The following is a 6,473-nucleotide window of genomic DNA, read 5'->3' on the forward strand; positions in this document are numbered from 1 at the left end:
TGCAACCCTGGCACCAGAACGTGTATTTTTAGCCGCAGTCACCCTGCCAAGGTGGCTGAAGCATAAGCTGTGAGGACCACCTGTAATGGCAAGAGTGTTTTTCATTTACCCAGTTGATTTGCTGACAAGACCACCTGCAAGACAAGAATCAATTGGTGCCAGATGTGGCGGGGTTACTTCTGATCTGATCAGAGCAGTATTCATCTTTCTTTCTTTGCCAAGCTACGGGATGGCTATGATGTGGTGGCAGCTTTTGTCGCTACCTGCTGCCTTGATCTTACTGATCAACTGAGCAAGAGAAGTACAGTATGAGTGTCTCCCAATTACACAGTTACTTGTGTGATACTTATATGATACTTGTACCCAATCATGTGCCTTTTCTCCCACAGCCTTACTATCAATTCAGGACACAATCATCTTCGCAAGCTCCTGACTACCACATACAGCAAATTTGCACTAACTCAAGTTCTGCTGACCAGCTTGAAAGCCCATGCAGATCCAGCCCCTTCACATGGGTAAGGAGGAGGCAATTTGGGTGGGGGGAGGCTGATCAGGCCTGGGAGGGGGGTGGGATCCCCCTACCATGCGGCCTACAGTTGCATGCCTGCCATAGGGCTCCCTGGGGCAAATGCCCCAGGCACCGGCCACTAGGACCCCATGGAAGCCGCTCTAAGGCTCCCAATGGGGGTAGAAACTTGCTTCCAGTTCACCTGAAGCACAGTTTATAGAGCCGGGGAACCTCGCAGAGGTTTCCCCGGCGTGGGAGGAGGTCGCATGAGGCTCCGTGAGCCTCTAGTGAGTGGGGGGGGGGCGGATTTCTGCGCAGGGGACGGCGATAGCCCAGGGGACAAATGAGTTCAGCAAGGCAGAGGGGATGGGATAGACTGCATGAGAGTAGGGACAAAAGCAACAAGTGGCAGGAGGGTTGCACGCAGCAGCTTACCAGTACTATCCAACCCTTTGCAGCTCTGCTCAGAAGTAGTACCAGTGAGCTCACAAGAGCCAAGAGTTTCTCTTCAATTACTAGGAAATGCCTCCCTCCCCAGTTCCCCACCTTTTCCCCCTCCATGGCTTCTCCAGCCACTCCTAAGGGAAGAACCTCACCCCATCCCTTGGGCTCCTCCTTCTCCCCTCACTCATCTAGTGAAAAAAATCTTTGACTAATGGTCATTGGTTCCTTCAGAGATGTTCAAGAAAGACTGCTCCTGCCTCCCTTCCCCTGCCTCTGCTCAATGTAAAACAAACATTAATCCTTCCCTGCCTCCTAGCTGGAACTTCCCTGCTGCTTGCCCAGTCTGAATGATGGCCCCATGGGGCCTTTCATGCCATGAAAAAAGGAAGCAAGCACAACCAGACTTGCAGACTCAAAAGTTTTTTCAGGTTTATAAATCATTTCAGAGTCAGTAGACCGAGACACGAGTCAGTGCCTGAATCATTGACACATGTGACTTGAGTGTACACAAGTCAGCAAACAACATGCGTTTTTGCAGCTCTGACTTGAGTTCCCATCCCTGCTAAGTGGTGGACATGAACGTGCAAATCAGTTCTAAGCCACAACAAAAACCTGGAAGCCAGTATGGGAGTCATCAGTGCCTCCATAACTTTAAGACAGTCTTCCATGGGACTTCATGGAACTCTAGAGCCTCCAGCCACAACATATCACTATCAAATTTGATTAGATTTCATTTCTTTCTTTGTGGGCACTCCCAATTTATTCCCACAGTGTTGCTAGTATAATGATGAGCTGATTTGGCTAATCTTATTGAGAATGCCGATAAATCTCACTTCAGCCACAAATTCCCCAGGTCCTTAGATAAACCATTGTTTTTCTGCCCCAACCACTGCCACTAACACATGTGCTGCCCATAGATGAGGATCACAATTCAGAGCTAGCATTTTGCATTATTACAAAACCGATAAGGTATTGGAAGTGTTTTGAGCACTTGGAAATAATGTTGGACAAACAGTCAGCAGTGTTATTATCTATTCCCCAACATACAAGGATCCTGTGAGGCCCGAGTGGTACAGGAAATGGAAAAATGCCTGTGTCATTTTTAAAAATATGTTCTTGATGATATACTGATGTGCTGCTTTGTGCTGAGTTTTTACTACTTTGTGTCCCATGGGGAAGGTGGGGTGGGTGGGAAGGAAACTCAATTCCTCCAGCAGGACCAGATTATTTAGAATTCAGTCATGTAATTTGTTATCAAACCCTCCTTTCTTTTGTCCTAAAATGGCATTAGACAAAGGGAGGTTAACCACTGCCTGGCCTTGCAGAGGGGGTTTAAAGCTTGTGCTATCAAGCTAGCTAATGGGCAGCCTAAACCTATCTGGCTCTGGCACAGTGGAGCCTCATGGGCCATGCTGCAGGGCATAAGTTGACAGAAAAGTGTCATCTCGCGCTTTACGACTGCACACCTTCGAGCAGCACCAATGGGAATGTCACAGTCTTCCCACTAGTTCCAGCAGAGCGATGCCCGCTGAAACAGATGAGTCCAGCACAAGGGATGGAACAGGGTGGGGGAGGGCAGTGATGGGGACAGCCATGGGCAGATCAGGCACAGGAGGGGGCGGGATCAGTGGTGTCGGTGCACACTGTATCCTATCTTCCTTCCCAGGCCTGATCTGCTGACACAGATCAAGGCAGACTTGCGCCAGCCTAAATTCCCCCACAGGATGCAATGGAAGCCATGCCAGCACCACTGCCTAGGAGAAACCTAGCTAGGATCAGGCTTTAAGTCACATTCCCAGACATGAACAATCAAGTCTGGTGGGTGTGAGTCAGCACCCATACCATACTCAGTCGAATGCATGCAACATAGAAGGAACAATAGCTGAAAAGGAGGTTGTCAATGATGTTAATTCAACTCCAAACCTTGCCAAAATGGTCTAAAACAGTGGTTCCCAAACTATGAGTCCAGGATCCACCAGTGGGTCATGACCCAAATTTGGGGGTTCGTGAAATTGACAAGGCAGACCAGGCTATGTGCATCAAGGGTTAAACAAGCTGCTTTTGGGGGCGGGGGGGACAACCAGTGCTGCCCAATCTCCATTACAGCCACACCCCTTGGCATCTATAAATCAGGCAGCAGTTTCAGGGGCCTCTAAGAAGTTTGGGAACTGCTAGCCTAAAAGACTGTGACTGGCCAAGGCCACCCAGTGAGCTTCATGACTGCGCAGGGATTAAACCGATGATAGAATAAACAGATGTTTCTTGTTTTGTTAGGGCATTTAAGAAGACTAGCCTAGTATCCAGAGCAAATATTGTGAATTTTTTTTTCCTGGTAAAACATAATTGGAAGTTTGGTAATTCCTCATAATTTTTGGATTCCTGATGGGTATTTTCTCAATTCCCCATCTCAGGTCATACCGAAAAGGCGGAAGGGCAAACTCCAGATAATGCACCACGTTTTCTATGCTGCAGAAAATTCTATCTCCTCTGTAAGCTCTTGGAAAAAGTTGAAACAAAGCACATGGAACACTGTTTAGAGGTCTGTTCCTACAAGACAGAGGCTTGTGAAGAATTCATGGGGGGGAATACGTGATGGGGTCATTCCGTGAACTGGGGGTGGTGGTGGAAGGAGGCCTCAGAAGGCAAGGAACAGTACTGGGGAAGAGACAGACCAACAGGGTTGAGAAAGGGAGATGTTGCCAAGGGACTAGGAGAGCTCTCTTATGCTACTGCTGTCACTTCACAGAGCACATCTCAGCTGCTGAGCTGTGAAGTGACACCGCAACGGAAGCAGCAATGCTGAAAGGGTGGGCCCATGTCATAATTGGGCTCTCTCATGTCTTGAAAATGTGATCAAGAGTTTCATATTTTCTCTGTCATTTGCAGCTGATGAGTTCCTATTTTCAGTCTTCTTATGGCACTACTTCCTGCTTAAAATCATCACTTACAGCCCTCAGCAGGTAACATGAATGCTATTCGGTCCACTGTATGAAACAATTTTGATACCGCTGCTTTAGGATGACTAAGGGCCTGATCCTATCCAACTTTCTAGCACTGGCGTAGCCACAATGCAGCCCTGAGGTAAGGGAACAAATGTTTCCGTATCTTGAAGAGACCTTTAAAACTGCCTCCCCAACACAGGAAGCCGTGCATACCCCATAGGCACAGCAGCACTGACACTGGAAAAATGGATAGGATTGGGCCCTAAATAGGCAACAGCTAACAGTTAAATAGCAGGAAGGAGATCTTTTGCTGGAAAATGCAGATAGAGATTGGCAATCAGGAAAGCTCAAAGCCTTTTTATGGGGGGGGGGGGAGAAACGGATGACTAGGACCTTTGCCTGGTCTAAAAGTATCTTAGACACCCCAAAACCCAATCAGCTGTTATGATCTAAAGATGAAAAAGACTTTGCAGCTCAAGATAATGGGGCCTGCTCCTGTGTCACAAGATGGAAATAAGGGAAAGGTGAGTGTATTCCAACACTCCTTCATTTGGTATCTTTACTCTGCAACTGAAAATCAGAATCTTTTTTTCTCAGTGATCATAGTGTTTTTTGAAATAATCTCTGTAAAAAACATTCCCTTTTCTAAGAAAACCCCAAGCTCTGCAACCTGAATGAGCCTGTGCCTTTATAACTATTGCTAGCTCAGCAGGATTTTCCAAAGCTGGATCATTCGCAGCACAAAATTGGTAAGTGCTACAGGCTGTTCCAGGAGCACTAAAGGTTAACTACCAGAGATATTAGCCGGGACAACCTCTCCCCATACAGTACTCCTTTTGGTGATGATGGTTGGAAGTATGTTTAAATGTGTTATGTTTTTATTGTAATATTGTATCTGTTGTCAGTCACTCTGAAGTATCTTTTGGCTGGAAAGACAGGGTTTAAATATTTAAAATAAATAAATAAATGCCATATGAATGTTACTTTTCTCAGTGGTCTGGAACAGGAAAATTGAGATCTGGTAACTTGACCTACCAATGTATCTGGACTTTCCAGATTCAGTGAACAGATTCACCAAAGACAGCATTATGTTTAAAATTGGCCTCATATTATAATAGTTAATAACACAGGCCTACAAAATTGAGGGTCAGAAAACTTTATGGTGGTTTGATATGAATTTGGGGTGCTGATTCCAAAAATGGCATCCATTTTGCCCTCTCACGTCTAGTTTTGGAGATATAGTATAGCCTCATAAGTGAATGGTTCAAGCAGCTTCCTCATGAGGAAGCCATGGTGTAGGCTTCCTCATGAGGAAGCTGCTTGAACCATTCACTAAAGAGGCTATGCAGTGTCTCCAAAACTAGACGTGAGAGGGCAAAACGGATGCCATTTTTGGAATCGCACCCCAAATATACCCAGGAATTGGTGTAACGTTTAAGGAAGCAAAATGTGTGTTGGCCTGTGTAATCAGTTACTGTTGCTTTAAGAAACAATCTAAAGTGAAAAAGAAGGAACTATGGGAAAAGGGGAGGGAATGAGTACTAGATCTCAGGTTTTGTGATTGTGAGCAAAAGCCTGTTCAGGAAGCTCTGTACCAGGGGTCGGCAACCTGCGGCTCTAGAGCTGCATGTGGCTCTTTCAGCTGTCTGCTGCGGCTCCTCCCGGTGAAAGTGGCAAAGCGGGTAATAGAAGGCACCTGTGCTGGGAGGGCAGGCTGCTTCCCTCCGCCCCCTGAGCTCACTGCCGTCCTCTCCCTTCACCCCCACCTGCCCCACAGTGGTTTCCCTTTTCAATTTTGTCCGCTCTGCAGGCTTAAGCTCCCTGTTTTTCCTTTCCCCAACTCTCCAGCAGAATGCCCTCCTCCTCAGCCATTGCGAGCTCATGCAGCCCGCCTTTCCCTGAGCAGGTCCCCACTCAGTGCAAGGAGAGGCTTTTCCTCCACAGCAGAGGAGACATCCTGTGTGTCTACTCAGTAGTAAGCCCCATTACAGCGGATGAAGCTTACTCCCAGGAAAGGGTGCCTGGGATGGCTGCCTTGGAGCCTGTTCAAGGTCAAGCACAAGGACAGGTGAGTGGGAGCCTGCGCAGGTCTGTTCGAGAGCAAGCCCCGATGTAGTCCCTGGGCTACTCCCAGGAAGGTGTGGGGGGCTGTAGCCTCAGTCTCCTCCTGTGCAGGTCTACTCACAAGTAAGCCCCGCTGTAGTCAGTGGGGCTTCCTCCCAGAAAGGTGTGGAGGGCTGCAGCCTCAGCCCCCTCCTATGCAGGTCTACTCACAAGTAGTCAGTGAGGCTTCCTCCCAGGAAAGCATGGAGAGGACTGCAACCTGAGAGCTCCAACCAACTTGTCTGCTCAGAAGTCCCATTGTAGTCAATGGGGCTTACTCCCAGGATAGTGTGGAGAGGGTTGCAGCCTAAGTGAGGGAGGGCAGGCAGGGCAGAAGCTGGCCTGTGGCTGCCCCCCCACCTTCCCCCCCAGCTCTGGCTTCTTCTCTACCCCACTTCTGGAGTCTGTGTCCTTTTTTCCTTCCAGCAGGGTGCCTCTGGAAGGTGGGGGGAGTTCTTTAGTATCCATGTAAGATA

This window comes from Tiliqua scincoides, chromosome 2 (assembly GCF_035046505.1).
Source record: "Tiliqua scincoides isolate rTilSci1 chromosome 2, rTilSci1.hap2, whole genome shotgun sequence".
Lineage (NCBI taxonomy): Eukaryota > Metazoa > Chordata > Lepidosauria > Squamata > Scincidae > Tiliqua > Tiliqua scincoides.